This window comes from Capra hircus, chromosome 6, assembly GCF_001704415.2.
Source record: "Capra hircus breed San Clemente chromosome 6, ASM170441v1, whole genome shotgun sequence".
NCBI classification, from domain to species: domain Eukaryota; kingdom Metazoa; phylum Chordata; class Mammalia; order Artiodactyla; family Bovidae; genus Capra; species Capra hircus.
This window is the reverse complement of record NC_030813.1, coordinates 70,937,398-70,960,319: the sequence shown is the minus strand read 5'-3', so window position 1 is coordinate 70,960,319 and position 22,922 is coordinate 70,937,398. Positions and strand designations below refer to the sequence as shown.

Sequence of the window (22,922 nt, the reverse complement as noted above, 5' to 3'; positions counted from 1 at the left end):
CCTTAAAATGTTTCCCTTTTTATTTGGTTTTAATGGAGTTCCTGCTGCTGATCAGGAAGCATTTACTGTGAAGTTGCCTCGGACAAAATTGAGTCACTGAAGCATATCTTCTGAAATACAAAGTTAATTTTTTAAAAGATGAAAAACCATTGGCCTAGACCAAAAGTAGAATGGCAGTAGACATCACCCTCTTTTCTTTGACTTCACCCCAAGATGTGGAAGGCTGCGAGTCAGGGAAACGTAACCCAAAAGGAGAGGGAAGGTGGTAATAGTGTTCTATCGGTAAGCAGCCCAAGGCTTTCATTCCAGGATTCCATTGTTGGGTTTGGTCTTCTCACTTTATAATGCTCTAAAAGTGTGCCAGATTCAATTTTCCCACTCCTGGTGTGGTCAGACAGGTACATCTCAAGGGCTTCTAGGCAGCCCTCACCAACCACAGCACTGGCTGCAGGAGGGTCCTGAAGCGTTGACTCTGCAGAGCACTGTGCTGTGATCCATTAGCAATGTATTTTTCAGGCAGAAGTGATGATGGCAAAGGTATGGGTACACATTTTATTTTGACTTTCCTGCTCTAATTCCTCTGTTTAATTGAGAGGCAGGATTGCAGAGAAGTTCCAGCCAGGAGATCTGGGGTATATTTCTCAAACTCTCTGAACCTAATCCTCATTTTTAAAAGGGAGAAAATGACAGTAACAACAATAACAATATTAATTAATACATGCCAAGTCTGTTTTTAAGAGCTTTACATATATTAACTCAGCCCTCACAACTTATAAATTAAGGCTATCGTTGTCCCTTTTTGCAGATGAAATGAGACTCCCAATAATGGTCCCAGCTAAGACTGGCATTAGCTCTCCACTTCCAGGAATATGGCCTCTTTTGTGTGCACATGAAAGCACTCAGTACATGTTATCCACTCTTCTTTTACTTCCGGGTTTTAGGAGCTTCTGGAAAGCACAGGAACCTATAAAGGAAACAAACAGGAAATGGGTTAGTGGATTCTCCCACAGCTTTCAGTTGTCATATTTCATTTGATTCTCGTGTCACTTTGAAAAGAGATATTAACACTTAGATGAAATCCACAGGCAAATCTCTTCAAGCCACATTTCCTGGCTATATAACCTCAGACGGTTTGCAAAGCACTTATTTGTCATTATCGTTGTTGATACTCACAACTGTATTATAGGCAGAGGTCTTGGTTTTTACTGGGGAACTTTGTCTTTTTGTTGTTAAGAATTCATTCATTTATTTATTTAGGAAATACATATCCTAATTCAAATAATTCTTTTATGAAACATATTACTAGTCATCTTGGATTCACAGATTCATAGATGGACTCATTAACAGGTAGCATTTTGGATTCAACCAGTGTCTAGTGCTTGTAGCCTGGCACTGTCTTTGTGACAAAACCATGTACTTTAATGAGACGAAAGAAAACACTTGCTTCATGACCAGCCTTCATGAAACGGTCTTGGCCATTGTCACTTGATGAATGGGATTTACAAATTGATTATCTTCCATTTGTTCCTCTTTATTCACATGGGGACCTTCATCTTATTAGGGACCTTTGCATTTTACTAGAAGATGGCACAGCCAACATGAGAACTCTTTCTACCATTCTATACATTTGATTTTTCAAGCTCGGTGGTTCTCAAAGAGTATCTGTGCTGGATCACAGCATTAGCCGCACTTGGGAACTTACTAGATATGAAAATTCTCCTGCCCCTCCCAGGGCTACTGAATCAGGAATTCTGGGGAGGGAATCCAGGAGCCCATGTTGTGAGCCCTCCACACAATTCTGATGCACGTGCAAGTTTGAGGACCACTGTACTATTTGAACCTCTAATAAGAAAAGTGGCAAGAAGTTGAGAAAAATGTCTGCTGTGAAAAGTTTGACAGATGTATATGCACAAGATAGAGCAGATTTGTTCAGTGCTATTTTAAAGAGTTTTTAAAAATTAAGAAATAACACTCTAAGAAAAAGCCCTTCTAATTGACTGTTTGGGGAGACATTTTTGACCATTAAAGTCAAGCAGAAACACCATCCATGTCCACTTAGTGGACAAGAAAAATTCTTATATTGGGTTGATAACGTTGGAGTTTTAGGAGGCCATTGAATAAATTTTCCCTCCTGAGTTTGAAACCAACCGACAAATATGAAAAAGAGGCTAAATAAGAGCAGATCAGGAACTTCCCTAGCAGTCCAGTGTTAAGACTCCATGCTATCACTGCAGAAGGCATGGGTTCAGTCCCCGAACTGGGATCCCATACGCCACATGGTGGGGCCAAAAATGAAAAAAAGAGAGGAGATCAAACTTCATTATTAGTAAAGATTGCGGTGGAGAATATTATGTGTTCTGGATTTTTTTCCCCTCTGATATGCCACCCTAAATCATAAAATGATACCAATCATTTGTTTGCTCACAAATAAACGGGAACTTGCCAGTCTCATGGAGGTGAGTGTCACAGGGTCCCTCACATGGTTGCGGTCAAATGGCGACGGGGAGCAGGCACATTCACTGCCGTGTCTAGCACCTGGGCTGGAAAGCCTCCAACAGCTGTGGCTGGAGCACTGTCTCTCCCTCTCGTGGCATATGCTCTCTCCATATGGTGACCTCAGGGCCCCTGAACTTCTGGTGACCGAAGAGTCCCAAAATGATTGTTCCAAGAGAAACTAACAGAAGCCATGCGACATTTTTTCTTTTAACACCCTCAGAAGTCAGGCTGCACAACGTCTGTCTTATTCTATTGATTAAGCAAAGTCCTTGCTGCTGCTGCTGCTGCTAAGTCTCTTCAGTCAAGTCCGACTCTGTACGACTCCAGAGATGGCAGCCCACCAGGCTCCTCCATCCCTGGGATTCTCCAGGCAAGAACACTGGAGTGGGTTGCCATTTCCTCCTCCAATGCATGAAAGTGAAAAGTGAAAGTGAAGTCGCTCAGTCGTGTCCGACTCTTCGTGACCCCATGGACTGCAGCCTACCAGGCTCCTCCGTCCATGGGATTTTCCAGGCAAGAGTACTGGAGTGGGTTGCCAATGCCTTCTCTGAAGCAAAGTCCTTAGCTAGGTTCAAAAGGGAAGTACATAGAGACTCTACCTTCAGATGGGAAAAATGCCAGAGAATTTGTGGATATTTTAAAACCACCACAATGTGCATCACGTGGATCTCTAACACCTTTCCCATCCCTCTAAGTTGAGTTCTGATCCCTTGCAGGGACAAAGACTGCCACAAGGAGCTTCCAAAATGCCTCTCTGTAGGCAGACCCAGCTGCACTAGAGCGCACGCTCAGTTTCATTTTTAAATTCACCAGTCAGTTAAGTTGCTGCTGTATTGGGGACAGGGGTTTGGAGAGGCCAGGTGTGTTGCACTGGAAGAGTATTTCCATAGGAAGATATGAGGCCTGAAAACAGGGATTAATTACCCATTTAATAGGCAACTGGAGTGGATGGAATGCTTTTCATTTTTAAGCTTTTAAGTAGTTAAGAATTTTGATACCTAAATGTTGTTTGTTACAGAATAACTTAAATCGCTGGCAATTCCCCAGAGGGAATCTGAACATTTTGTTTTAAATATATGTCCATTTTATTTATGCACTTGTGTATGTATGTGTCTATATATTTACTGAATTACTTATTCCCTCTTCCCTTCAGGCTGCCTTTCAAAAAAATTAACAGTTTTACTGAGAGATAGGCTTCCCTGGTGGCTCAGATGGTAAAAACCTGCCTGCAGTGCAGGAGACCTGGGTTCGATCCCTGGGTCAGGAAGATGCCCTGGAGAAGAGAGTGGCAAACCATTCCAGTGTTTTTGCTTGGAGAATTCCATGGACAGAGGTGCCTGGTAGGCTACAATCCATGGGATCACAAAGAGTTAGACATGACTGAGTGAACTTGACTGAGAGATAATTCACATGCCACACCTTCATGTCTTTTCAAGTTTGGTTTGCATTTCCCTAATGACTAATAATCAATCTGATTAAAGCGTCTGCCTGCAACGTGGGAGACCTGGGTTCCATCCCTGGGTCAGGAAGATTCCCCTGGAGAAGGAAATGGCAACCCACACCAGTATTCTTGCTTGGAGAATCCTATGGACGAAGGAGCTTGGTGGGCTACAGTCCACTGCGTCGCAAAGAGTCGAAGATGACTGAGCAATGTCACTTTCACTTTCAATGACTAATAATCAATCTGATTTCGGTGTTGACCATCTAGTGATGTCCATGTATAGAATCTTCTCTTGTGTTGTTGGAAGAGGGTGTTTGCTATGACCAGTGCGTTCTCTTGGCAAAACTCTATCAGCCTTTGCCCTGCTTCATTCCATATTCCAAGGCCAAATTTGCCTGTTACCCCAGGTGTTTCTTGACTTCCTACTTTTGCATTCCAGTCCTCTATAATGAAAAGGACATCTTTTTGGGTGTTAGTTCTAAAAGGTCTTGTAGGTCTTCATAGGACCTTTCAACTTCAGCTTCTTCAGCATTACTGGTTGGGACATAGGCTTGGATTACCATGATATTTAATGGTTTGCCTTGGAAACGAATAGAGATCATTCTGTCATTTTTGAGATTGCATCCAAGTACTGCATTTCAGAATCTTTTGTTGACCATGATGGCTACTCCATTTCTTCTAAGGGATTCCTGCCCACAGTAGGAGATAGATGGAGAGAGAAGCTATAGAAGTAGTAGACAGAAGTAGTAGAAGATGGAGAAGCTCTATACAGTCAGTAAAAACAAGACCAGGAGCTGACTGTGGCTCAGATCATGAACTCCTTATTGCCAAATTCAGACTAAAATTGAAGAAAGTAGGGAAAACCACTAGACCATTCAGGTATGACCTAAATCAAATCCCTTATGATTATACAGTGGAAGTGAGAAATAGATTTCAGGGCCTACATCTGATAGATAGAGTGCCTGATGAACTGTGGATGGAGGTTTGTGACACTGTACAGGATAGGGATCAAGACCATCGCCATGGAAAAGAAATGCGAAAATGCAAAATGACTGTCTGGAGAGGCCTTACAAATAGCTGTGAAAAGAAGAGAAGCGACAAGCAAAGGAGAAAAGGAAAGATAGTCACATCTGAATGTAGAGTTCCAAAGAATAGCAAGAAGAGATAAGAAAGCCTTCCTCAGCGATCAATGCAAAGAAATAGAGGAAAACAACAGAATGGGAAAGACTAGAGATCTCTTCAAGAAAATTAGAGATACCAAGGGAACATTTCATGCAAAGATGGGCTCGATAAAGGACAGAAATGGACCTAACAGAAGCAGATGATATTAAGAACAGGTGGCAAGAATACACAGAATAACTGTACAAAAAAGATCTTCATGACCTAGATAATCATGATGGTGTGATCACTCACCTAGAGCCAGACATCCTGGAATGGGAAGTCAAGTGGGCCTTAGAAAGCATCACTATGAACAAAGCTAGTGGAGGTGATGGAATTCCAGTTGAACTATTTCAAATCCTGAAAGATGATGTTGTGAAAGTGCTGCACTCAATATGCCAGCAAATTTGGAAAACTGAGCAGTGGCCACAGGACTGGAAAGGTCAGTTTTCATTCCAATCCCAAAGAAAGGCAATGCCAAAGAATGCTCAAACTACCACACAATTGCACTCATCTCACATGCTAGTAAAGTAATGCTCAAAATTCTCCAAGCCAGACTTCAGCAATACATAAACCATGAACTTCCTAATGTTCAAGCTGGTTTTAGAAAAGGCAGAGGAACCAGAGAACAAATTGCCAACATCTGCTGGATCATGGAAAAAGCAAGAGAGTTCCAGAAAAACATCTCTTTCTGCTTTATTGACTATGCCAAAGCCTTTGACTATGTGGATCACAATACACTGTGGAAAATTCTGAGAGAGATGGGCATACCAGACCACCTGACCTGCCTCTTGAGAAACCTGTATGCAGGTCAGGAAGCAACAGTTAGAATTGGACATAGAACAATAGACTGGCTCCAAATAGGAAAAGGAGTACGTTAAGGCTGTATATTGTCACCCTGCTTATTTAACTTCTATGCAGAGTACATCATGAGAAACGCTGGACTGGACGAAGCACAAGCTGAAATCAAGATTGCCGAGAGAAATATCAATCACCTCAGATATGCAGATGATACCACCCTTATGGCAGAAAGTGAAGAGGAAATAAAAAGCCTCTTGATGAAAATGAAAGAAGAGAGTGAAAATGTTGGCTTAAAGTTCAACATTGAGAAAACGAAGATCATGGCATCTGGTCCCATCACTTTATGGGAAATAAATGGGGAAACAGTGGAAACAGTGTCAGACTTTATTTTTTTGGGCTCCAAAATCACTGCAGATGGTGACTGCAGCCATGAAGTTAAAAGACGCTTACTCCTTGGAAGAAAAGTTTTGACCAACCTAGATAGTATATTTAAGAGCAGAGACGTTACTTTGCCGACTAAGGTCCATCTAGTCAAGGCTATGGTTTTTCCTGTGGTCATGTGTGGATGTGAGAGTTGGACTGTGAAGAAAGCTGAGCACCAAAGAATTGATGCTTTTGAACTGTGGTGTTGGAGAAGACTCTTGAGAGTCCCTTGGACTGCAAGGAGATCCAACCAGTGCATTCTAAAGGAGATCAGTCCTGGGTGTTCTTTGGAAGGAATGATGCTAAAGCTGAAACTCCAATACTTTGGCCACCTCATGTGAAGAGTTGACTCATTGGAAAAGACTGTGATGCTGGGAGGGATTGGGGGCAGGAAGAGAAGGGGACGACAGAGGATAAGATGGCTGGATGGCATCACTGACTTGATGGACATGAGTTTGAGTCAACTCATGGCAGTTGGTGATGGACAGGAAGGCCTGGCATGCCGTGCGATTCATGGGGTCCAAAGAGTCAGACACAACTGAGGGACTGAACTTAACTGAACTGAATGACTAATAATGTTAAACAACTTCATATGCTTATTGGCCATTTTTCTATCTGATTTGGAGAAATGTTTATTCAGTTCATTTTCTAATTTTTAAATTAGGCTATCTTTTTATTACTGAGCTATATGAGCTGTTTATATATAAATATATCTTCTTCATCAGACATTTGATTTACAAATATTTCTTTCCCAGTCTTTTCACTGTCTTGATAATGTCCTTTGAAGCACAAAAATTTTAACTTTGATGAAGTGTAACTTTTCTATTTTTCCTTTTGTTTTTCAGGCTTTCAGTGCCACATCTATAAGTCCATTCCCAAATCTGAGGTGATAAAGATTTATCTCAATTTCTTCTAAGAGTTTTACAGATCTCTTATATCTAGGTCTTTGTGTCATTTTGAATTAATTTTGTATATGATGTGAGGTAAGTGTTCAACTTCAGTCTTTTGCATGTAGATATCCAGTTTTCCCAGCACAGTTCATTGAAAAGATTATTCTTTTCCCATTGGATAGACCTATGGAGGCCTAGAGGAGAGACCTATGGCGGTCTGCAGAACTTACCATCCCTAAAAGCAGGCTTGTCATCCTTTGAGCAGGGAATTTCAGTTTCTGAGCCCTCGGATTGTGGTCTAGAAGTGGGAAAGAATTCAGGCTGTGAGTGAACACACCTCATTGGCCCTTTGGACTCCTTGTCTTGTGGAAATTGATATGTCTATCAGAGGGCCAGCTGGGTCTCCAAAAGAGCAGGATCCCATGGAGGATGTCTCTAAGTGGTCCTGTGACACTCCCGTGCATAATATTCTCAAGTCCCATCCTGTAGCCCACTGAATTGTACCCAAACTCCTCAACTTAGTACTCTAGGCCTACCACAACCTGATTTAATCCTATTTTCCCATCCCTTCTCATTTCTCCATGAATTCAGCTTCTTCTAAACCTCCAGGAAGAATTAATTTCTTTCTCGTGCTTTGATAGCCCTCAGCATTACTCTTACGCATACTCCCATTAAAGCCTGTTATAACATTACTTTATTGTTATTTGCTTGCATATCTGTCTTCCCTATAACACAGTAAGCTCCTTGAGATGGGTTTGTGGTCTTTGGTCTGCATAGGAGCACTCTTTTTTCAAGTAACAGTACCCCCTTTAAGGCTTCCCTGGTGGCTCAGTGGTAAAGAATTCACCTGCAATGCAAGTTCAATCCCTGAGTCAGGAAGATCCTCTAGAGAAGAAAATGGCAACCCACTGCAGTATTCTTGCCTGGAGAATTCCATGACAGAGGAGCCTGGTGGGCTACAGTCATGAGGTCATAAAGAGTCCAACACAACTGAGCAACTAAACCATCACCAGCACCCACTTTGACTTAGGAAACTGTTCCTCCCTCTCTACCCTTGCAGATCCCTCTGTTGTAATATGAGATTTAAATGGTAGCAGATGTCTGGACTCATTAAACTGTACACATTAAATATGTACAGTTCTCTGTATATGAATTATACTTTAATAAACTTTTTTTTTTAAGATTGCTGACCTTACCCCTATAGCCGCAGTGTCTGACAGCATATGACCTATGCTGGACCAATCAAGTTCTTTCCTAGGACATTTTTATATGCAACTGTGTGGAAAAGTGTTTTTTCCTCTTGGGTAGAAAAAAAGAGAGAAGGTATAACCTTGGGTTCTTGGTTGTTATGGTGTCAGTTTCATGGGAAATTGCCAAAACAGAAATCAAGCTGAGATAAGAGATGGGAATAAACATTTGAAAAGCACCCAAGTCTCTAGTTCATGTTGTCCTGGTCATTTCTGTGGTTTGGATATGTGAGTCAACAAACTCCCTTTTTTTGCCTAAGCTAATTGAAGTTTGGTTTCTGTAATTTGCAACCCAAAAAGTTCAGTAAGTTTTTCCTCCAGAATGGAGGCCAGGGTTTGTTCATTTTTTGTATCCTGAAGTCTAGCAAAGACCCTGGCACAGAATAGGCACTCAAGACATTTATTTATTGCTTTAAAGCAAAGCACAAATTGGCTGAATTAATTAATTTTCTGAGAACTGTACTGGTCAGTCTAAAATGAAAAGAAAGCATCCAATGTTACTTAGGTATATTGGGAGAACAAAAGCTTGATGGTTGTATAATTAAACATGGGGGGAAAATAGAGGAAAAAGTAAAAAATCCCTGAAAAAGAATAAATCTGCCGCCAACTTGGCAAATTGAACTACAGCAAGCTAAAAATATTTGTTTCTCTTACCTCTTCTTCAATAGTTTTCAAAGTAAAACTTCCTTTTGTAAAATATAAAACTTCCTCTCAGAAAGTATTATACTTGTGATTTTGATTATGAAAGATGGAAACCAGAGGGTTTAACTTCCCTCACTGAGCCTTGTTGTAGCTTACCATCCTAGTTTGGGCTTCAGGAGGCAGGGGAAGAGGGTGAAGTAAAAGTGGAGAACTGGGATGACCTTTGCGAACTCACAAGTGCAATTACTTATTCCCAAGCAAGAATGGGCAGTTCACTGTACCTCCCTTCAGGCATTCAGTAAAAGGAAGTCTGGTTATAAAAGCGACAGAAAAATACAACCACATCTTCACCAAACATGGCTGGTTTAGGACCATGTGTTTTGCAACCTTAAATGGTTGTACCAACAATAAGGTTGTGAAGAGTCCACTCATTGTGAAAACCTGGGGTCAGTTATTCCCAAAGCTGGATGGAACCTTAGAGGTTATCTGGTCTAACTCTAGCCTAGTGTCTGGTCATCTCCATTCTAGCCTTGAATTAATTTCCAGTTCCTTCTTCAGCCCACTTCTTGAGACCCAGGTCTCCAGATAGCCCATCTCATCTCTGAACTGTGAGAAAAATCTTCATTGAAGTGGCTGAAATCTATTTTCAGAAACTTCCTGTCATTGGTTCAAATGACTTTGCTTAAGTTTTTGGAAAATAATCTAGTCCCTCTTCCAAATTAATCCATCCTCCAGATACTTGAGGTGAGTATCTTTGGGCACACTATTAGATATTGTTAGGCAAGACATCCCAGGGTCCTTCAGCAATCCCTCATAGGACTCCAGAGCTTTAATCAATGGGCAGGCATGGGGCAGCAATTACAAAGGACTTGCAGCCAGTTAGGGCCAGGTCACAATCCTTGTTCTTCAAGGCACCTTGTGTGTGTGACGGTACATTACTTACCTTTATTGATTTCAGGTTTATCACTGCTAAGAGAAAGATATAACCTCTCTGAACTGCACTTTACTTGCAAAATGGAAACAATAATAGCTATATTATGGGTGTCTTGAAGATTATGTGAGCTATCACATTATAGAATGGTTAGTATAATACCTGGAATACACAAACTACACTATTGTTGTTAGTATTATTATTTTATTATTTTAATAATATTTTCTAGAGTGTATTAGCCAACTCAAGCTGTCATAACAAAATACCATAGACTAGGTGGCTTAAACCACAGACATTTATTTCTTACAGTTCTAAAGACTGGATCAAGGAGCTTATAAAAGATGCTATCCAAGATCAAGGTGGCAGAAAGGTAGGTTTGATTCTGAGGCTTCTTCTCTTGTCTTATAAGGGGCCACCATCTATCTTGCTGTGTGCTCAATGATTGCTTACTTGTACACAGAGAGAGAGAGAGAGAGAGAGCAAGAGAGAGAAAGTTACTGGGTTTCTCTTTTTACGAAGACATTAATCTTATCATATTAGAGCCTCACACTTATGACCTCATTCAACCTTAATTACCTCCTAAGGGCCCTATCTCCACATACAGTCACACTGGAAGTTAGAACTTCAACATTCAAATTTTGGGAGTACAAAGGTCAGTCCATAACATGTGCTGTTATACTATATTTCTAATATTTAAAAGAGAAATATGCATTCAGCTAAGGAGTCAGCATCTACAAATGTTCTCAGGTGAAAGACTGAATATAGTTGCATGTGACTGAGGCAGAGAATACAAAGGAAAGATAAAATTGAGAAGCAAATAGGGGCACCATGTGATAGGACCAGTAGTTCATGCTAAGGAGTATGCATTTTTCTCCTAAGGGCAATGAGGAGACTTTGAAGGGTTTTAAGTGGGAATGTGACCTAGTATATTTTGTGCTTTATTAGGATCATTCTATCTGCATGCAGAAAATGATTTCTCATAATCCTATGAGGAACCTAACTTGCAAGTATTACAGGGTTGTCCTCAGGATGGTGGAAAGAAGAGAGAAGTATTAACAACCTGACACAAACCCCAAGGATGGTTTTGAACTCAAACCTTAATGGTTTGTATTCAGTCTTTCTAATAACTACTACTAGCACAGCCCCCCTGCCTGCCTATCAACCGTCCTCCTGCAGCCTTTCTATAATCTCCAATTTTCTCTGATGGTTGTGGAAGAGTGAATTTCGGGTGCTGTTACTAATTAGCATAGTGTAAGATAAGCAGCAATTTGGTTGGAACATTTTAATAATAGTTATTTTCTCTTTTGCCTGTGTTTAAAAGTTCTAATTTAATGAATAAATTATCTTCAGAGATCTAAGTTATTTCTAGTTTTGTTGTTCCATCTGATATGTTAATTTCAACAACAGATTCATTTTATTAATAAAAGATGAAACTTAAAAAAAAAAAAAAAAACTTCTACCTTGAAGTCTAAACTGACTTATATGTGAACGCCCTGGGAAGTTTGGTGAACAATCTTTACACAGAAAAGTTTGGACAATGAACTTTGCAGACAATTTCATATCCAAAGATGGGGCATGACTGAATCAGAGTCATCTGAATTTTTTTTTGAACAGTTTTTTTAAACCACTTGGGTTGAGATCGTTTTTCCTTTGAGTGAAAGCCAGGAGGTGCAACAGAAATAGCAGTGAACCAGTAACTCCTAGACTGGGTCCTTGGCCTCATCATTAACTGCCTATATGGTGTGGCATATGCCCACAACTCTTCTGGATCTCAATTATTCTAGGAAAACAAGAGAGTTCATTTCTAAAGGTTTTATAAAAGCGTGCCTCTTATATCAGAGTCTGCTAAAGGAATGTGGGTGTGAATAAAATATATATGATCCCCGATCCCACTGAGCATTTATTATTATGGGGAAACATAATTTCTAAAACTGGCATGTTAATTAATAAATAGGATGCATTCAGATAGTGTATGTGTTTAAGAACACTAAATGGGATAATACCAATAATATCCAGAGAGATATGTGTTTGTTAAGAGCAACTATTTATATAGGGTGGGTAGACAGGCAAACTTTCCTGAAGAGGTTCCTTCTTTGCTGATATTTGAGTGGTGAGAAACAGTTATCTACATGAAGATCTAGGGTAAGAGCACTCCAGGCAGCAGGAGGAGCTAGCGCAAGGCCTGGAAGAGTGAAGGAGTTTGGTGCACTCCAGGGATAAGGAGGTGAGTGTGGCTGGTGCTAAGTTGTTTCTGTCGTGTCCGACTCTGTGAGACCCTATGGACTGTAGCCCACCAGGCTCCTCTATCCATTGGATTCTCCAGGCAAGAACACTGGAGTGGGTTGCTATGCCCTCCTCCAAGTGATCTTCCCAACCCAGGGATTGAACTTGTGTCTCTTACACCTCCTGCATTGGCAGGCAGGTTCTTTACCCCTAGTGCCACCTGCGTGGCTGGAGAGTAGTGTAAATGGAGTGGATATGGAATGAGGTTAGAAAGGCGCATGGCCAGATCCTGTAAGGTCTGGTTAGCTGTGGAAGGGGGATGGATTTTATTCAAGTGGTCATGAGCAATTCTGACCCATCAGTTTTGGGCAAGGGAGTCATGTGGTCTATTTTTGTCTTGTTTTGTTTTTAAAGGTTTGTCAGGAGGCTCTGTGGAGATGGGCTGTATTAATGAGTAAGAATGAAGCCAAGACACGAAGTAAGCACCTGCTGCAGTAACCCAGCTGAGTGATGGCCGCAGTGGGAGGGGGTGGGCTGTGTTACAGAGCTGGAGTCAAGAGCACATGCTAAGGAGTGGATGTTTATACCTCCAAGACCTACTGGTCTATTAAGATGCCATCATTCTATGCTCCTAGCTGACTCCCTCTCTTCCCTCCCACATCTATGAGATGGCTACTTGGGATGAGAAAAGTAGTTTGTGGTTATGAAGCAGATTCACACTGGCTGCAGAGAGACCAGAGTGGCCTTTTATCCACTAGCATGATGCTTTGTTTCAATGAGTCAGTGGAACATTTGATGAGAGAAATATCTCTGAAGGAAAAAGAAAAGTAGTGAGTACCTGATGGCACTGAGAACAAACTTGAACCCTCTGACAAAGCAAAGCAATGTTTCTGCTTTCCTTTCCTTTCAAATTTATTCCCAAGAATGTGGTACATTCAGTTTGGCTGTAGTGGAGGCAGCTGTTTTAAACAGAATCAAATCCAATTTCCATGACATTTTGCATGGATGCAGATTTTGGCATTCAAATGATTCGTGAGTGCGATTAATAAATGGCATTATCATCTTCGAACACTCAGTGCATTATATTTTCAGGAAATGCAGCATACCTAAATTTTAACAGCTTCTTTTCTGCCTTCACTTTTATATAATCATGTCACTGTAGTTTGGGGCTACATAACTACAACATAATTATATTCCCCATCAGGCTGAAAAAATAAGGTATAATTCTCTTCTTGCTATGATGCAAATATCAGGATGCGTCCATTTTAAAAGAACTAACATATTAAACCCAAGATCCTAAAACGCCATATTCATCCTATATCTACTAAGAATGTTGTTGGTATCTTTGGGATCTAGCTTTGCCAATAATTTTCTTGTACAAGTGATTCCACCAAGTATGTCTGGGAGGCCCAGAGATTGGATCCATTTGTTCAGCAGATATTTGAGCCCCTTACTCCGTGCAAGATACTCCACACTGAACACTGGGGAGATCACAAAGCATAATGACATCTCTGCCCTCCATCTAGCTAACTACCCACATGGGAAAGTTGTACAGAAAAGATGCAATAACCTTTTTAAAAAGCACAAGAATCTAAAAATATACTAATATAGGGCATCTCAGAATAGCAGGATATGATCTGGTGCTCAATAATGCTTATAACTGTGCCTCTCAAACTGTTATATGCACACAAATCTCTTTAGGCATCTTGTTAAAATGCGCATTCTGATCTGTAGTTTGGGGGCGGTGGGAATAAGTTCCTACTTAATGCCAAGGTTGAAGGCTCATGGCCAAATTTTGAGTAGCCAGGGATAATATTTAAGATTTCCAAACTGTACACTGAGGCACGCCAGGGTGCTACAGTGAATTCACAGGGGCACCATGGGATATTTTTTTAATAAAAAAATCCCAGAGACCAGTAATCCTCATCATATGTGTTACTAGTAGTTCATTGTTTGTGCATTAGATCATGCTACATTCCTCTGTCTTACAACTTGGCAAAGCTGAATTCTCACAGTAACTCTACTGTGATAAAAAAAAATGTAAGTACTACACAAAAATCCATATGGAACAAGCAAAGAAAGTGGTGGTGTCCAATCTGATTTCAAAGTTTAAGAAGTTGTATAGTGCCCAACAGGCATATATATCCATTAGTAAGCAATTAGGGTTATGTAAGAATAAAATTTCAAAGAGCAATTTTCTTTCAGTTTGTATGTAGTATTTCTTTCAAACAGCAGCTAAGTTGTTAGGACATGATTTTTTCAGACATAACTGCTAATGATGAAGACTATTAAGATTTCTTTTGGCCAAGGAATACCGCACACAAAGAAATTGGGAGACACGAGATGCTGTGAATAGAAAAAATTTGGAAGTCTCTGGATTAGCTAATCAGTGCTATGACTTCAGAGATGTCTGGGTGGTCAGGGAAGGTCACGTGGAGGTTGTAAAACCTGAGTCAGGTCTGCAGGAGAAGCAGTATGGCTGCACTCCCCAGCTTAGACTTTTGAATTAATTCTGTAACAGTGTCTACCTCCTCCCTCAAGGAGTGGAGACTCCAAGCCTCCACAAGCCTCCACACAGCAAGCCTCCAGCAAGGCTCTAAATGAAGAGCCCACTCTGTTTTCCAAGAACAGTCATTTTTGAACTTAGAAGGAAGGGGAGGGGATTTAACTAGGCTGATTTTATTACAAAATTCTTCATCTCTTGTTATCTCCTGGGTTTCAGATGTGTTTAATTATCCTTCCCAAATGCCATATTCTGCTTTTAATGAAAGTCTTAAAAAAAAAAAAGCTTCTTAATACAGATGCAAATTAAATTTGGTGTTTTGTTCACATGGAGGAAAATAAAAGATGGACCTGGTTTGCTTCTCCATGGGCTCTGAGGATAGTGTTTGGCAGCTTATTTTTAAACAAAAATAGGATTTTTATTATCATTATCAATAGATGCTTATGGAATATACAAAATCAAATTTAGTTCATGTTTTCAAACATCTGGGCATTATTAAGAAATTCACTAAGGAATCCATAGCTACAGAAGTTTCTTTTTAAAAATACACACACATGCACACACACCAGATTTTCATTAGCACGAAATGTATAGTCTTCAGTTTCTTTTATGTGTTGGACATTGTGTTGTCCTTAATTCCAAGGTGCTCAGAATCAAATAAGCAAACAGAAGGATAAGCAAATTCATAATTATAATGAAAACGGAGCACTTATGATGTGCCAGGCACCGTTCTAAATTTACAAGGATTGACTCATTTAATCCTCACAATATACCTACATCATTTAACAAATAAGGAATCTGAGGGACAGAGGAGTTAAACAACTGGTTCAAGGTCACATAGCTAGTGAGTGGTAGCTTTAAGCAGCCCACACACTTAAACATAATACAGTTATGGAAACAGATGCCCAGGACAGAAGGGGTTGTGAGAAAGGACCGATGGGGGCTGGAGGATGCTTCCCAGTAGAGGTGACCTTTGAGTTGGGCTCTTAAAGATGAAGTAGTACATGGTGGATTATAGGCAGAGAAGTCTGAAACAGCAGGTGAATTCTGGTGATCGGGCAGTTTGGTGTTGCTGGTGTGTGTCATAGGAGGGGGTAAGGATTGGGTGGGAAGTGCCACTGGAGAGATGGTCAGAAGGCAGATGATGAAGGACCTTGAATGTTGCACCAAGCAGCTTAGACTTTGTCCTGTGGCTTATGAAAGACTGAAATAAAGGACAGAACCAGCCACATCTGCAGGCACAATGCCCAAGCTGGGTATACAAATGTCTTATTCTCTGAACTACTCTGGATTCTTAGTTTTCACACACACACACACAATCATACCAGGAATGCCCTAGTGGTCCAGTAGTTGGGACTTGGCACTTTCACTGCCAGGGCCAGGGTTCAATCCCTGGCTGGGGAACTAAAATCCTGCAAGCCATGTGGCAGAGCCAAATAATAATAAATAAACAAATAATTTAAAAAGTTCTACTTCTCCCTCAAAGCAAGTAAAAGAAAAAAAAGGAGAACACCCAAGGAATCACATAATTTTTATTAAAGTAACATAAATTGTGGGAAAATTTGACTTACTATTGACTCCATTCCTTGACTAGCAAACAACACACCTTCTTTGTATCTCTTAAATGAACAAGAGATTAAGAAGATTAATTAACAATTAATAAGAATAAATAAAATGAGTGGTAGTGGAAAACATTTACGACAAACATGATTGTCCTCCATACTTTGACAAAGAGCTTTTTCCTTGAGTGTTTCTATAATGATTTACTTTATACCTTCATTCTGTCCCCAAACTCAAGGCTAAGCTTTATTCTGGGTCAGATTTCAGTCCTGTACCTATCTCATGATCTTTGTATTCCCTGCCCATGTACCCTCCAGGCCCTCCATCATTTTAGAGACACTTGTCTTTGAACATACACATTAAATAGTATGTGGCCCAATCTTGAGTATTGTGGGAAAACCACACCTTTTCCAAGATTGCCAAAGCTTCCTGGCAGGGGGTGGAGGGGTTCTTACATTATCAGGGTCACCTCCTGTTTTGAATTCCAGCTTTCAGTGAATTCCTTTCTTTCTCATAATTGTACCCACTTATTTAGGGTCCCCTCCTCCCAAACAAAAGACCTAGTGTCTTCTTATGAATTCTTCATTCCTTTTGGGCCAACCAAACCAGTGTAACCTGCAAACAGCTTTTAAAGTAACAATGTTTTCTTTCTTGTTACAATAATACCTTACATTATTACATGTATTATAGTTCCATAGTAGATTACATTTTTCAAAACATTTTCACAACAGAGCAGTTATGATTGTTCTCATTTTAGAGGCGAATGGAAGAGAAAACTAACATTTATAGGCTGCCTTTTATGAGCTAGGCTTTCTCTTCCTGTTTCATAGGTTTTAGATTATTAGCATAGGTGATCTAATTAAGCACGTTTTTTCCAATTGTTCTTCACAGTTTTGCAAGGTAGGCATTTGTATTAATACTTATTGCCATATACAAATTACCCCAACATTAAGCAGCTTAAAACCACAAATATTCATGATCTCATACTTTCTGTGGATCAGGACCCTGGGTGCGGCTTCACTGGGTACTTCTGGGTAAGGGTCTCCCGGGAAGCCACAGTTCTGCTGCTGGTCTGCTGCTGCTCATCTAAAGGCAGAGGAAAGCTCCCTTTCCACCTCACTCGAGTGTCTGTTGGCAGGCTTCATTTCCTCATAGTGACCTCTCCACAAGGCACCTCCCAACATGGCAGTTGGCTTCCCCCCAGTGATTCAGAAAGAAAGTGGAAAGAGCTCTTATAATCTGTAACCCAATCTTGGAGTGATCTCCCATTACTTTCACCATAGTCTGTTTGTTAGAAGTGAATCACTGGGTCCAGCCCTGCTGCAGGAGAGTGGATTACAGAAGGGTGTGGATACCAGGAATCAGGACCATTGGGGGCCATCTTCGAGGTTGCCTACCACAGCATGATAATCCCTACTTTGCAGAGGGAGAAAAGATGTTGAAGAGATTAGCAACTTGATCAAGGTCTTACAACTGGCCATCGGTAAAGCCAGCAGTGAATTTTCACCTTAATGTTCTAGGCAAAAAATGCACATTTACTGGTTCCCAAAATCTCTCTCTCTCTCTCTTTCTTTTTTTAATGAAAAAGAGCTGTCATTGGAGAAAAAACCAATATCAATAATTCATTTCAAACAGAGAGCTCTTCCAGTGACTTCTTGGGACCAGCACAGATTCAGCCATATCTTTTATCCCAGCAGTTTCCAAATGTTGGTCTCCATCTAAGAAGCAGTTTTGGCCAGTCAGCAGTAAATTAAGAAAAGTAAGAACCATGTAAAGGTTTTCATAAAGACAAATAGCCAGTGAAAAAGGCTTTTCCTTATTTCTTTATCTTTTATTGAGGTAAGAACACTCAGCCCTCTTAAGGAAGGAATTTTTAAGTGCACAGTACAGCGCAGGCACAATGTTGTACAGGAAGAATCTAGAATGCATTCATCTTATATACTGCCACTTTATGCCCATCGAACAGCAGCTGCCCAGTCCCACCCTCCCCCCAGCATCTGGCAATCATCATTGTACCTTCATTTCTAAGACTCTGACTATTTTAAATACCTGATATATTTGTTCTGGGCTTCCCAGGTGGCTCAGCTGGTAGAGAATCTGCGTGCAATGCAGGAGACCCTGGTTCGATTCTTGGGTCAGGAATATCCCCTGGAGAAGGGATAGGCTACCCACTCCAGTATTCTTCTGTTTCCCTGGTGGCTCGGTAAAGAATCTGCCTGCACTATGGGAGACCTGGGTATAATCCCTGGGTTGGAAAGATCCCTGGAGGAGGGCATGGCAATCCACTCCAGTATTCTTGCCTGAAGAATCCCGTGGACAGAGAAGCCTGACGGGGCCACAGTCCACGGGGTCGCAGAGTTGGACACAACTGAGTGAAAAGCACACTTACACATATTTGATCTTCTGTGACTGGCTTTTTCCGATTAGCATAATGTCCTCAGCATCATCCATGTTGTTACATTGGCAGGATGTATAAAAGCCTCCAAATGCTAAAAAAGTAAAAAAGCTTTCTTTATTCTAATTTTCATTCTGTCCATTTAGGGGTGTTAAAACTATCCTTTTATAATGCGTTACTAACCATTGAATGGTGAAAATGTTAGTCACTCAGTCATATCCAACTCTTTGTGATCCAAGAGACGGTAGCCCACCAGGCGCCTATGTCCGTGGAATTCTCCAGGCAAGAATATTAGAATGGGTAGCCATTCCCTTCTCCAGGGGATCTTCCCAACCCAGGGATCAAACCCAGGTCTCCTGCATTGCAGGCAGATTCTAGAATGGTGGTTTTTCTACAAAGTTACTTTACTTATTTGATGAAGCAAATAATTTGTAACACTGATAGATTCCTGGATTTTATATGAACTTTCACTGGTCTTTGAAATTCAAGAATTTAGAGATCTCTGCATCACACCATAGTTACCAGTTCAGTTTGCTTCAGTCACTCAGTCGTGTCTGACTCTTTGCGACCCCATAGACTGCAACATGCCAGGCCTCCATGTCCATCACCAACTCCCGGAGTTTACTCAAACTCATGTCCATTGAGTCAGTGATGCCATCCAACCACCGCATCCTCTGTCATCCCCTTCTCCTCCCACCCTTAATCTTTCCCAGCATCAGGGACTTTTTAAATGAGTCAGTTCTTCACATCAGGTGGCCAAAGTATTGGAGTTTCAGTTTCAACATCAGTCCTTCCAATGAATATTCAGGACTGATTTCCTTTAGGGTGGACTGATTGGATCTCCTTGCAGTCCAAGGAACTCTCGAGAGTTATGGTTTTTCCAGTAGTCATGTATGGATGTGAGAGTTGGACTGTGAAGAAAGCTGAGCACCGAAGAATTGATGCTTTTGAACTGTGGTGTTGGAGAAGACTCTTGAGAGTCCCTTGGACTGCAAGGAGATCTAACCAGTCCATTCTAAAGAAGATCAGTCCTGGGTGTTCTTTGGAAGGACTGATGCTAAAGCTGAAACTCCAGTACTTTGGCCACCTCATGTGAAGAGTTGACTCATTGGAAAAGACTCTGATGCTGGGAGGGATTGAGGGCAGCAGGAGAAGGGGACGACAGAGGATGAGATGGCTGTATGGCATCACCAACTCAAAGGACGTGAGTTTAAGTCAACTCATGGGAGTTGGTGATGGACAGGGAGGCCTGGCGTGCTGCAATTCATGGGGTCGCCAAGAGTCGGACACGACTGAGCAACTGACCTGACCTGATTCCCATTTCTTTAAGAATTTTCCGCAGTTTGTTGTGATCCACACAGTCAAAGGCTTTAGTATAGTCAATGAAGCAGAAATAGATGTTTTTCTGGAATGCTCTTGCTTTTTCTATCATCCAATCTATGATCAATAGTTACCTACCAAGATCCAGGGACTGTGTTATCCACTGGTGGTTAAAACAGATATATGGCCTGTGTTAGATTCAAGGAGCATTCAGATCTCCCATCTTCCTTTTGACTTTTGGATAAATTATCTTCCTTTGAGAGTGATTCACACCATTTCTCATGTAAATCAATTTAGCCACTTCCTGTAGACTTTGTCAGCTTTGCTACTCTACCTGTTACCCTGACCAGCACTAAATGGCTTACAGTACAAGTGTGGCTGCCCTTTAAGAAGAATGGCGTGGGACTTCCCTGGTGGTCCAGTGGATAAGAATCTAGGGGCCAGTGCAGGGGACTAGGGTTGGATCCCTTGTCTGAGAAGATTCCCCCATGCTGTGGAGCAACTAAATCCATGCACCACAATTACTGAGCCTGTGGTCTAGAGTCCACCAGCCACAGCTACTGAAGTCAGCATGCCCAAGACTCCACGCTCTGCAACAAGAGAAGCCTCTGCAATGAGGAGCTTGCACACTGCAATGAAGAGTGGCCCTGCTCACCGCAACTAGAGAAAGCTGCAACAAAGACCCAGTGCAACCAAAATAAAACTAAACTAAAATAAATACATTGGTTTTTTAAAAAAAAAAAAAAGAAAGAAAAAGAAGAGCACAGTAGGACAAGGAGGGGGTGAGAGGAAGAAGGAAGCTCTTAATATTGATGCTTATTTTTTGATGCTTGAGTATTCTGATAGTGACAAAGGGAGTTATAGAATACACATGACACCCTTTCCTTTTCCAGTAAGCAGCCTGAGGTGACTCCTAAAAATGGTGCGCTATTCACTTGACCCAGAAAACCCCACAAAATCATGCAAATCAAGAGGTTCAAATCTTCGTGTACACTTTAAGAACACTCGTGAAACCGCCCAGGCCATAAAGGGCATGCATATCCGAAAAGCCACCAAGTATCTGAAGGACGTCACGTTAAAGAAGCAGTGTGTGCCGTTCCGCCGCTACAATGGTGGAGTTGGCAGGTGTGCACAGGCCAAACAGTGGGGCTGGACTCAGGGTCGATGGCCCAAAAACAGTGCTGAATTTTTACTACACATGCTCAAAAATGCAGAGAGTAATGCTGAACTTAAGGGCTTAGATGTAGATTCTCTGGTCATTGAGCACATCCAACTGAACAAAGCCCCCAAGATGCGATGCAGGACTTACAGAGCTCATGGTTGGATCAACCCCTACATGAGCTCTCCCTGCCACATTGAGATGATCCTTACTGAAAAAGAACAGATTGTTGCTAAACCAGAAGAGGAGGTTGCACAGAAGAAAAAGATATCCCAGAAGAAACTGAAAAAACAAAAACTTATGGCCCAGGAATAAATGCCGCAAAAAATAAATGCAAATAAAAGTAAAAAAAAAAAAAAAAAGAATACACATGACAAAAAATTGAACAGAGAATCAGGGGGAACACAAAAAGAGAGTAACCAATTCTATAGGAGATGACTGGATCAGAAGCATCTTCTGTGAGGCTACCAATAAGCTAAGCATTTAAAAAAAAAAATTTCCCATTTAACTATTTTTAAATGTTCATTTCAATGTCATTAAGTACAGTCATGTTGTTATACTATCCATCTCCAGAACCTATTATCCTCCAGGAATGAAACTCTGTCCTCATTAAACAGCAAAAATCCATCTCCTTTCTCCCTATATATTCAACCCTTGTTATTTAATTGAAATCTCAGAATGTTATTGCTTAAAAACCTTCTGTGTTAATGTGTGTAATAAATGACAACCCCAGTTATAGAAAACTAAAAGTTCATTTTTGGAAACAATTATAATTTTGTTCATTAAATAAAGTAGATTTAGAAAGATCAACAAATATAATTTGTCAATATATTATTTTCTCCCTACTGTTGCTTACTGTTGATATTAAGTCTTTGGGTACAATATATAAAACTTAAAATGCTGAGAAATACAGACATACTGGCATGTCACTTATAAAATCTTTCGGTTCATCTATTTTTCAAAAAGATGCTGTCTTTACTGATCAGTATTAAAACTGTATTCCCAGTCACATTAGGTAAATAAGACTTATCAAGGTTCAGCTGAGAATAATAGATTGAAAATGTGCATATTCAGAAGCTATAAAGCCCTTAAATCTATATAACTCTTACGTTACTAAACTGAAATCTCAGGAAAAGAAATAACTGACTTGGCAATCAACATGTTGTAGGGACAACAGTAAAAAAAAGCAGTTGTGGTCCAGAGAGACAGAGCTATTTAAAATAATTATGTTCAGGCCATAGTTTTTGACATGATTAGAGTCTTGAACATAGATAGGTGTTTGCCATATGGAGGTTGTTGTGAGTTGAACTGTGTTTCCCTATAAGGCAAGTTACAACCCTAAGCCCCAGGACCTGGGAATCTGATCTAACAGGGTATTTGCGGAAAAAACCAGGTTAAAGAGAAATCATACTGAATGAGGTTTGTCCCAAGTTGATGACTAGTATCTTTATAAGAAGAGAGAAGCTTCGACACAAAAACACACAGGAAGAAATACCATGTGACACAGAGGCAGAGATGGGAGAGATACATTCACAAATCAAAGCCAAGGATTGCTGATAACTCCCTAGTGGCTCAGATGGTAAAGAATCTGCCTGCAATGTGGGAGACCTGGGTTCAATCCCTGGGTCGGGAAGATCCCCTGGAAGAGGGCATGGCAACCCACTCCAGTATTCTTGCCTGGAGAATTTCATGACAGAGGATGCAAGATGTGTAATAATGAGCAAGCCAAGACC

General features: G+C 40.8%; 1 long non-coding RNA gene and 1 pseudogene across 1 annotated transcript; one reads left to right on the top strand and one right to left on the bottom strand.

Moving 5' to 3' along the window:
- Positions 684 to 18,724, bottom strand: LOC108636277. The gene is made up of 3 exons (XR_001918249.1): positions 18,705 to 18,724; positions 7,440 to 7,507; positions 684 to 964 (listed from the first exon to the last, which is right to left on the bottom strand). It is a non-coding gene; the product is annotated as an uncharacterized LOC108636277 (long non-coding RNA).
- LOC102174549 lies at positions 20,916 to 21,504 on the top strand (annotated as a pseudogene).